Here is a 12,355-nt window from a genome sequence, read left to right on the forward strand (position 1 = left end):
GCACTCTCATTCCTCTCTGGTATTACCTACAGATGTGTAGCTGACTGATGAATACGAGATGGAAACACCGGCGTGTTGGATAATGAATAAGAAAGGAACTGAAAAGGGAATCTTTTAATTTTATTAAATGTTGGATATTTATAGGGAGGAGGGTCCTAAGTGGACATGTTTTTTTTTACCCGGAGTATGGAACGATCAGGTGTCAGACGTTATAACAGAATAAAAATTGTAATTGTTACATTACATTTATTTCAGTATCACTGTCAAAAAGTCTACGTGCATTTGCATAAGAGTATCATCCTAATAATGATAATGTATGATTAGATTAGGTCCGGATACGATGTTTTGTGAATGTTATAACTTAAAAATACTTTACCACTATTATTCATGCACACACCTCGGTCTCTCTTTTTTTATTATGAAATAAATGTTTACAACAGAGTCAATAAATTCATGTGTAAAGCTAAATTAAACCAAAAATGAAATGATTCAAAATTTCAAAGGTCTAAAAAGAACTACGATTCATAAGTGTCTATATATAGACTAGAGTTTTATTTGATCCTTGCTTTGTCATTGGGCGATACAACCACATACATTGCAACGCACGCGCCAGTCTTTGACTGCTCTGTCCTCGTTACAGCATTCGAACGCGCCTCCGGAAATTATTCCAAGTCAAATAAACCGCCGAAAAAGACAGATGAAAATGGACATGTGGCAGCCTGGGCATCGCGCAGCGATGAGCACGCCGACGAACCGCCAACATACATTGTATACGCGGCGGCGTGGCGACGGTCCACGGGAAGCTGCAGAGAAACAAGCGAAGATCGGTTCCGAAGGCGGTCGAAGGAATGCCATCGAACATTCGCTCGCGAGCGTCGGCCAGTATTCACTTCAGAGCAGCCATTCGTGTCAGTGCCGTGTGTTGTAAGTACGTATTATGGCGATTAGGTTTGGAGTATACATTTTGATTAGTTTTCCCGAGAACAGGCCATTTGTCCGCACAGTACGGCGGTCTCTTTATTTTCCGAGATATTTGCAAAAACTGTCTATTTTGATGTAAACTTCTGCCTATTTTGAATGACCGAATTTGTTCTTTAGGGCGCGGGAGGGTTCTTTGGTTAAAATGTACAAGGAGATTTTTATTATCCACCCTATGCAATTATCGAGTCGATGTTCTCCCATTTTGCAATCAAATTCACAGAAGTTATTTATTCATGATCACTATAAGTTGTTTCTATATATGTATTCATTGAGTGATACATGTTATTATTTATTTCCAGTGTTTTCAAATGGGTGAGGTTGGCCAACGGATGCAATGCTGGTTCGCACTTTACCTCACGCACTGGTTCCTCCGTCACCCCAGGGGTCTCATGTTTCCTTTTCAACGGTTAAGAAGTAATTTTGCAGGTATTTCCTCATTATTTCTTTATCAATGTTTTAATTTGAATAGATTTTGTTTTCTTGAACTTGGAATTTATGGGATATGGGTCGTAGGGATTGGTATTTTCTTATGACATCTGTGAAAAATATTCTTCAAGTTCCTTGAGTTTTAGCGCCTTATATATATACATTATTACGTGAAGCGAGGTATGAAATTATCGAGTCGAAGTGGTCAATGTTTTTTCACTTTGCAATCATATTCACAGAAGTTATTTATTCATGATCACTATAAGTTGTTTCTATATATGTATTCATTGAGTTTATAAACATTAAATGAAGTGCACAAGTCGAAGTATTTCAGGTAGAGACAATTTCTAATCGCACCGCAAACGATCCCTTCATTTATTCTCAGGTTGTCCCTATAATTTATTTTCCTGACCGCGTGTAGTAGCTTGAAAACTTTACCTTATGCCGTTGAATACATGTTATTATTTATTTTCAGTGTTTTCAAGTGTGTGAGGCTGGCTATTGGATGCAATGTGGGTTCCCTGTTCACCTCACTGACTGGTCCCTCGGTCACCCCAGGGCCTCGTGTTTTGTTTTCAACAGTTAAGAAGAAATTTCACAGGTATTTTCTCATTATTTCTTTATTAATGTTTTAATTTGAATAGATCTTGTTACCTTGAATTTGGAATTTATAGGATATGGGTCTTAGGGATTGCTATTCCCTTATAACTTCTGCGAAATATATTCTTTACGTTCCTTGAGTTTTGGCGCTATATATAGATACACTAATGAGCAAAACTGAGTCTACACTATTTGAAGCAACATAACTTTTTAAAAATCAGATCAAATGTCTTGAATTTTATTGAGAAGTTAAAAGGTTTAGTTTATTAGACGAGGTGTAAAAAATTTTTGAAAAAAGTTTGAATTGGTCGGAATCGCAAAAGAAATAGTAAAAGTTGGTTTTTCTAGCTTTTTTATCTGAGCCTGTATTGAAAATTTAAAAAATGTGTTTGATTCGTTTGAATAAATTACATCCATGCTGAAAATTTCACCGATATTGGTTTATTCGTTTACGAGTTATAAACGAATTAACCAATATCTGTGAAATTTTCAGCATGGATATAATTTATTCCAGCGAATCAAATACATTCTTTAAATTTTCAATACAGGCTCAGATAAATAAGCTGAAAAAACCAACTTTTACTATTTCTTTTGCGATTCCGACCAATTCAAATTAAAAAAAAAAATTTTTTACACTTCGTCTAATATATATATATATATATATCAATTATTGATTCCCCTCGGGTTTAAATTTTAATTACACCTCCCGCTTTCGCTCGCTCTTACCCTAATCTTAACCTTAAACTTATCCTAACTTACCCTAACTTAATTAAACGTATCCTAAAAACACGCCATAGCGAGAGAGAACGATCTTACACTAATGTCCGCCGCGTTCTTATTTTTCCCTCTCCCACACACACATGCTTCTCTGCTCTCCCCCCTCCTTAAACCTCACACATCCCTCCCCCGCCTCCTGGTCCTCCTCTTCCGGCTGCTCTCTCTTTCACTCCATTCCAATGCATTCTCTCCATTTACTTCATCTCCCATACCTCTTCCATTCCTGCTCTTCCTCCATTCGTCCACTTTCCTCATCCATGCCTCTCCTCCTTCATCCCCTAATACTTCCCCCACCATTCCCTGCCAACCACTCCCCTCAACCCTCCCTTACACATTTCCAACACATGCTCCCACGTTTCCTCCTCCCACCCACAGACCAGAGTTGGGCATTATTTAGATAAAAAATTATTTAAATGACGATTCGAATAAAAGATACTTTATCTTTATTCGTTATTCGAAGGTTCGAATAAAAAAAGTATCTTTATCCGACGAGTATCGGATAAATACTTTTATCCGACGAGAATTTATCCGACGAATAAAGATAATTTTTTTTATTCGAAGCGGATTTATTCGAACTTCGAATAATTTTTTCATCTTTTATCTGTATCTTTTATTCGAAGGCTTCGAATAAATCTTCGAATAACTTTTGCCGAGCACGGAGCATCAAAGACCCAACGACGACAGATGACATACAATGTAAGCGGATGGAGAATCGCGCACGAATGAAAGTTTAAACTTTTAGATTTTTCAACATATCGTCATCAAATTGTGACGAGCGAATGGAGGGGATTTTCCTGATGAAAATGAGGTCAAATTCGAGTGTAATCGAACAAGTTTCACTGATACGTAATGTTACGATAAAAATTACAGTCTCATTAAAGACAGTCCAAATGATGTCGTGTTTGGACTCATTTCGATCGGAACAAGCTCTACAACTCGTTCGTCTTAACAATATTGTTCTGATTAAAAACATACAAGCATAAATTGCCAATAATGCATGATTCTCCGTCTGCTTACATTGTAGGCTGTTGGTCGGTCGCTGGTCTTTGAAGTTCCGAGCTCGCAGAGCGCGCGATATCGGTGTCAAACAACTACCAATCCAATTGCAAAACTTCATTGTTTTTCATGATTTTTTTGTGGGTCTTGCGCCAACTAATTCGTGGCATTCTTCTGATTAAAATGACACTAAACACGGTACAAATTGGACTGTATTTAGCATTTTTATCCGTAGATTTATTCGAAGCCTTCGAGTTGTAGAGCTTATTCCTATCGAAATGAGTCCAAACACGACATCATTTGGACTGTCTTTAATGAGACTGTAATTTTTATCGTAAAATTAGGTATCAGTGAAACTTGTTCGATTACACTCGAATTTGACCTCATTTTCATCAGGAAAATCACCTCCATTCGCTCGTCACAATTTCATGAGGATATATTGAAAAATCTAAAAGTTTAAACTTTTATACGTGCGCGATTCTCCATCCGCTTACATTGTATGTCGTCTGTCGTCGCTGGGTCTTTGATGCTCGGCGCTCGGCAAAAGTTATTCGAAGATTTATTCGAAGCCTTCGAATAAAAGATACAGATAAAAGATGAAAAAATTATTCGAAGTTCGAATAAATCCGCTTCGAATAAATAAAATTATCTTTATTCGTCGGATAAATTCTCGTCGGATAAAAGTATTTATCCGATACTCGTCGGATAAAGATACTTTTTTTATTCGAACCTTCGAATAACGAATAAAAATATTTTTATCTTTTATTCGTTATTCGAAATTTTTATTTAGATAAATATTTTGCCCAACTCTGCCACAGACCCTACATACTTTCTTCTCCTTCTCCAACCAATCCTTTCCACCTCTCATCTCGTTTCCCAACCTGTACCTGGCCACCCTTTGCCACCTGCTCTCTGCCCAGCCTTTCTTCAGATACCCTGGTATCCCCTCTCCCTTCACCCTCCAGTACTGCATGTTGTACCTTGCTCTTCCTATCTTTTCCCATCTCTCCCCCTGTTGCTTCTTCGTTTGCCTTTTCACTATCTCCTCACTCACTGCCTCTATCCTCTCCTCCATAATCTCCTCCGCCTTCTCCGGTGTCCAGCCCCTCTCTTCCCAAAAACGCCGTCTCTCCTTCACCCCACCTACTGCCACCCCACCCCTTCTACCCTTCCTCATACCTGCTCCCAGCACAACCTAGCTAGCTACCCCCCTTTTCCCTCCCGCAACTTCTTCTCGTACCGCTATGCCCTCAGCCCCGCCCTCCCTCTCAACAACTCCCACTGCAGCTCTTCCCTCACCATATTCCCGGGTGTGTACCTCTCTACCCCTAGGACCCACCTCAGAAACCGCTCCTGCAACCTTTCCATCCCTTCCCCATTCCTTCCTACACCTCGTCTAATAAACTAATCCTTCTAACTTCTCAATAAAATTCAAGTCATTTGATCTAATTTTTAAAAAGTTATGTTGCTTCAAATAGTGTAGACTCAGTTTTGCTCGTTAGTGTACATTAATATATACAGTAATAACCAAATTACGAGAAGTGCCCGAAAACAGGCCATTTGTCCGCACTGTGCGGCGGTCTCTTTATTTTCCGAGATATTCACAAAAAACTCTATTTTGATGAAAAATTCTGCCTATTTTGAATGATCGAATTTGTTCTTTAGGGCAGGGGAGGGTTCTTTCTTAAAATCCACAAGGGCATTTTTATTATCCACCCTATGAAATTATCGAGTCGAAGTGGTCAATGTTTTTTCACTTTGCAATCAAATTCACAGAAGTAATTTTTTCATGATCACTATAAGTTGTTTCTATATATGTAATTATTGAGTTCATAACCGTTGAATGAAGTCTTCACAAGTGGAAGTATTACAGGTAGAGACAATTTCTAATTGCACCGCAAACGTTTTCTTCATTTATTCTCAAGTTGTCTCTACAATTTATTTTCCTTACGGCGTGTAGTAGCTTGAAAACTTTACCTTCTGCTGTTGAATACATGTTATTATTTATTTTCAGTGTTTTCAAGTGGGTGAGGCTCGCCAACGTATGCAGTGCGCATTCACTCCTTATCTCGCGGACTGTTTCCGCGGTCACCATCTCGGTTTCCATCTGATGTGGAATGGATCTTCAATGTAAGTAACATTACATTTTTCCTGTTGGTTGTCAGGGTGTAAACCGATCTTCATCTACGTGTCTTGCAGGAAGATAAGTTGGAGTCTTCTCCTTATCTGTTGATCGTTTTCCGCGCTAATTTACTGCATAGTTAAAGTCTTCAAATATATTTAACGGGTGGTCCATAGTAGTGGTTTCCGGAGTTATAACATTGTTAAAATGTATTCGAAGTCGTTAAGAAGTCATTTCGCAGGTATTTTCTCATTATTTCTTTATCAATGTTTTAATTTGAATAGATCTTGTTTTCTTGAATTTGGAATTTATAGGTTACGGGTCTTAGGGATTGCTATTCCCTTATAACTTCTGCGAAATATATTCTTTACGTTCCTTGAGTTTTAGTACCTTATATATACAGGGTGAGTCACCAAACGTTAGCACCTCAAATATCTTTGTTGTTTCTAAAGATACGTAAAATATGGTAAGGACAAAGTTGAATGGTACAATGGGGCTGACACGATGCAAAAAAAATTTTGTTTTTATGTCATTTTTTTGGAGATATCAAGGTCACCTTGACTTTTTTAAATGGAACCACCCTTTTTTAAACACCTACAATGATAGTCTCTTTCATTAGGAATTCAGTGACTATAATTAGTCCAAGGTCATTCATGGTCAAGGACAGAAAAAACGTATAAAACTAAAATATGGGAGCAGAATACCTGTATTTTATAAATGTTCGAAATGATGGCCGTCTGCGTCGATACATTGTTGTAAACGAGCTCTGAAGGAATGTTGAACTCTGATAAGTGTATCCGAATTGAAATTCGTACATGCTGTGATGATACGCTGACGCATATCTTCAACTGTTGTTGGAGCATCCGTGTACATGGTCTCTTTTAGCAGACCCCATAAAAAGAAATCCCGTGAATTTAAATCAGGCGAACGTGCGGCCATGAAACTGTTCCGCCTCGTCCAATCCATCGGTTTGGATATCGAGAATCCAACGTTTCTCTTGCTACTCGTGCATAATGAGCAGGACAACCGTCATGTTGGTACCACATATCGTAGCGATTTTGTAAAGGGACATCTTCTAACAAAATTGGCAAATCTTCTTGCAAAAATTGAGCGTATTTCTGTCCCGTCATCATTCCGTTAACGAAATATGGTCCAATTACTTTGTTGTTCAAAATACCACACCACACGTTTACGCTCCATTGTCTTTGATGATCAATTTCTCGCAATCAGTGCGGATTATCCACAGACCAATAATGAGCGTTCCGTAGATTAATTGAGCCATGATTAGTAAATGTTGCTTCGTCCGTAAACAAGACATTAGAAGAAAAATGAATGATTTTGAAGCAATCCCCATTGACAAAAGTTAATTCTATTTTGAAAATCATTCCCGTGCAATTCTTGATGGAGCGATATGTGGAACGGATGAAATTTATGTCGGGCCAGAATTCGTATTACGCTACTTTGACTTATGCCTGCTTCCCGGGCAATTTTTCTCGTACTCACGTAAGGATTGACAGCTATAGCTGCTAAAATATTAATTTCATTGTCTTCATTAGTCGTGGGTTTCTTCCGTTTGTGCTGTCTTGCATGTACACTTCCAGTACTTCGAAACAACCTGTACGTATTAGTGAAAGTATGTCTAGAAGGAGTGTTTCGCTCGGGGTACCTTTTTTCATAAATTAGTCGGGCCTGCACTGCATTTTTTCTACATTCACAGTAAATCGTGATCATATCACACTTTTCAGTCATCGAATATAACATAGCGGAATCGCGTTTGGAAACATACTGATAGTAAATAAGAATGCTGAATAACATTGAAGAACCTTAGTATGTTTACTTTAACTACGACCATAGTATGTTTACTATTTCCTACAAGTATCAACCGTGATAAACGTATTCTGCTCCCATATTTTAGTTTTATACGTTTTTTCTGTCCTTGACCATGAATGACCTTGGACTAATTATAGTCACTGAATTCCTAATGAAAGAGACTATCATTGTAGGTGTTTAAAAAAGGGTGGTTCCATTTAAAAAAGTCAAGGTGACCTTGATATCTCCAAAAAAATTACATAAAAACAAAATTTTTTTTGCATCCTGTCAGCCCCATTGTACCATTCAACTTTGTCCTTACCATATTTTACGTATCTTTAGAAACAACAAAGATATTTGAGGTGCTAACGTTTGGTGACTCACCCTGTATATATTAATATATACATTTATAACCAAATTACAGGAAGTGCCGGAAAACAGGCCATTTGTCCGCACTGTGCGGCGGTCTCCTTATTTTCCGTGATATTCGAAAAAACTGTCTGTTTTGATGAAAAATTCTGCCTATTTTGAATGACCGAATTTGTTCTTTAGGGAGGGGGAGGGTTGTTTCGTTAATACCTGCAAGGGCATTTTTATTATCCATCCTATGAAATTATCGAGTCGAAGGTGTCAATGTTCTTGAACTTTGCAATCAAATTCACAGAAGTAATTTATTCATGATCACTATAAGCTGTTTCTATACTATATGTATTGATTGCCAAATGATTCCTTCAAATATCTCGATGCTTTAAATTTGACTGTGAGTTCCGACCTGACATGAGTATAGAAATGCCGCGAGTGGAAATACTGGAACATTTCGGCAAGAAAAAAACGTAGATAAAATGAAAATATACGAAATAGACATAATAAACGATTTATTTTGTACATATTAAGAAGCAATATTTTATTCACTATATTGTCTTTTAATCTATTCCTTTTTTTTACTAATTATTTCGCCAGTCTTTGAGAATACTCTTTCGGAAGGAACAGATGTTGCCATAACACAAAGATACTCCTTTGCAAGCTTTGATAGTGTTACGTCCCAAGTGGGATGAATTACGATTTTAAGAGGATAGGACGCAGTTTCAAACCTACCTGCATACACCGGCTATGGTTCGGGAAATTGAGGATCGTTTAAATATCTTTGTACCCTTATTTTGAAAACAACAAAATTATTGATTCATTCAAAGTGTGGTTCTGAATCAGAGATTACTTTGATTTTACAAATATGGTTTATATAGCGCATATACTGGAGTACTTACAAATAGTTTGATAATAATAATAATAATATTAATATTACCGTGATCACGGGTTCGGATTCGGTTACAATATACTCCTACTGCTGACACTGGTCTTTGAAACGGTTTGTCGCAAAACAACTGAATGAACTATTTTAACTTCGAAAGAGACTACTGGACTATTGACTATGACTGAATAACTGATTGTTCACGATTGCCTGACTGACTGACTGACTGTTTATAACTGAATTTGAGGAATTGGTCCCCCTTTTTATAATATGGACAGTCCTTTGTTTTTCAAAGATGCTGGCACAGGATTCTCTACCTTATATCTTTTTATCTTCTTGATGTCTCCTGACTAGTCAGCTGTATGCCGACAGGATCTTTTTACCATGAAGTCGGCGTCTTTTCTTATAATTTGGCATAATTAGACACCTTTCCTGTTTGTTCTCGGGGTGAGAACTGATCTTCATCTGCGTGTCTTGCTAACTTACTGCGTAGAATTTTTAACATATATCTTAATCCTATTTTTACTTCTCCTCGCGCAACATCATCGGTTGTCCATAATAATTCATAATAATTCTTCATCTGAGGGTTTATTCGTTGGCGGTCGAACCACCGGACGTGACACCTTTATAAAGGCTATAGCCGGTTTTGGGGGCCAAATCGGCCCTGGAAGGGATTTTATTCCAATTTGCGCCATTCGATAGCCTACCAAAAAAGATATCTTTCAGCCAAGTTTTAGCCCTATAGCTCATCTGTAAGGGTAGTTACAGAGGAAAAACGAAAATCCAGTTTTTGGCCCATTTTCCCCATTTAATGACAATTTAAAATTCTGAAAAAAATCTGACACATTTCGGACACCAAACCATATACTTTGAGTCGTTTTCAGATTTTTCCGTTGTAAACTCTGGCTGTAAAAATCGAAAAATACGAAAAAAATCGAAAAAATGCAGATTTCATATGGAAATCTAAGAGTGACCCAATCAGAATTAATTTAGCAATGAGATATTGTCCTAAGTATTATGCTCAATTTTTTTCAAATTCCTGCGATTGGTGCGTCATAGTAGGAAAAAATAAAAACCACTTTTTTTGGCGTTTTTTCCGTGAAAAACTAAGTTATAATTATCGTAAAAATATATTATGTAATATTAAACATCTCTAAGTTCAGGGAAACATCGTCCAGACTTTAAAAATTGCGTAATACAAAAAAGGACAATTATACTACGCAGGATATATCCCAATATTTCGAAGGTATTTTCAACGGCGCCGGTTGGTGCAGTAGCTATGGTCTCCGACTGCGGAACCGCTGAAGACTTTTTGGACCAGGTTCGGATCTCGCCTCGGTCCAATTTTTTTTTTTCTTTAATCACATGTTTTTTCGATTTCTAACCGTATGATTGTTGTTACGCTGTTGTAAAAACATTTTTTAACTATGTTTAAACTATTTTTTAATAATTTTCCGGAAAAATATTTTTGGAGTACTTTCGGCCTTTAGTCATCTACGGGCTGTATTACTTATCTACTTAACATTTTTTTACATGGAATAAGGGATTGATTATTTTTGTGACAGAAAATATATACATGAAGTATTATTAGGAATAATCTGTAATAATTATAGGTGGATTGGTATGCAGTGGAATCATGTATGGCGTTTTCAGTCTTCGTCGCTATCTTCGTCAATTGTCGGTGTTATTTGGTCGTTATTGAAAATTCTGGTGAGCAACTCTGCTGGCCGAACTATGTCTGTGTCGTATCGAGCATAAAATAAATATTAAATGATAGCAGCTACATGTGAGCAACATCCAATAGTGCGATTACCATTGGCACATTCACAACAATACCGTTTTATACCGGAATGACCAGTTGTGTTTGGTATATAATCTATGTAGCATTTGTACGTTTTGCGGTTGATATGTCGCGATTTTACTTCCAATTTTACAATATTATTATTTTCTATTAAATAACGGACATTAATTTTATTATCGTGTTCATCCATTATCTCGGCCAAATACGAAACAGCTTAAGATAATTGGTATGATCCCGTGAAAAGTATCTTCAAATCGTCTTCTGTCATTTCCGGAAAATCAAAAATATCGGTGGAAGATATGTTTTTAAACGGCGTTTTTCTGCGACAGCTGCTCGTTGCTTGTAAAAGATATAATAAAAAACAGCAAAGACTATTGGAACACCTCAATAAAGCAATGTCCACGGCTCGATTGTTTCAGTTAAATGCCCAAAGTCCTGAATCGAAAATGTCCTTCATCAGGAATTTTTCCAGACAACAATGGTTATAGTTTTCCGAAGCATAAACATCGTTTTCATAATATCCCTAATAATATTTTTACTTGACAGAAACAGATACAATAATACCTCCCGACCCCAATATAACACTAGATTTATTATTAATAATAAGTAAAGTACCGACTAAAGATAAAAGATTTAATAGACAAGTCAATGCACTTATTCTATGTAAAAAAAATGTTAAGTAGATAAGTAATACAGCCCGTAGATGACTAAAGGCCGAAAGTACTCCAAAAATATTTTTCCGGAAAATTATTAAAAAATAGTTTAAACATAGTTAAAAAATGTTTTTACAACAGCGTAACAACAATCATACGGTTAGAAATCAAAAAAACATGTGATTAAAGAAAAAAAAAAATTGGACCGGGGCGAGATCCGAACCTGGTCCAAAAAGTCTTCAGCGGTTCCGCAGTCGGAGACCATAGCTACTGCACCAACCGGCGCCGTTGAAAATATCTTCGAAATATTGGGATATATCCTGCGTAGTATAATTGTCGTTTTTTGTATTACGCAATTTTTAAAGTCTGGACGATGTTTCCCTGAACTTAGAGATGTTTAATATTACATAATATATTTTTACGATAATTATAACTTAGTTTTTCACGGAAAAAACGCCAAAAAAAGTGGTTTTTATTTTTTCCTACTATGACGCACCAATCGCAGGAATTTGAAAAAAATTGAGCATAATACTTAGGACAATATCTTATTGCTAAATTAATTCTGATTGGGTCACTTTTAGATTTCCATATGAAATCTGCATTTTTTCGATTTTTTTCGTATTTTTCGATTTTTACAGCCAGAGTTTACAACGGAAAAATCTGAAAACGACTCAAAGTATGTGGTTTGGTGTCCGAAATGTGTCAGATTTTTTTCAGAATTTTAAATTGTCATTAAATGGGGAAAATGGGCCAAAAACTGGATGTTCGTTTTTCCTCTGTAACTACCCTTACAGATGAGCTATAGGGCTAAAACTTGGCTGAAAGGTATCTTTTTTGGTAGGCTATCGAATGGCGCAAATTGGAATAAAATCCCTTCCAGGGCCGATTTGGCCCCCAAAACCGGCTATAGCCTTTGAGGATTATAAGGACTGCTAATATTCCTG

The sequence above is a fragment of the Halictus rubicundus genome, unplaced genomic scaffold (genome assembly GCF_050948215.1).
Source record: "Halictus rubicundus isolate RS-2024b unplaced genomic scaffold, iyHalRubi1_principal scaffold0047, whole genome shotgun sequence".
Lineage (NCBI taxonomy): Eukaryota > Metazoa > Arthropoda > Insecta > Hymenoptera > Halictidae > Halictus > Halictus rubicundus.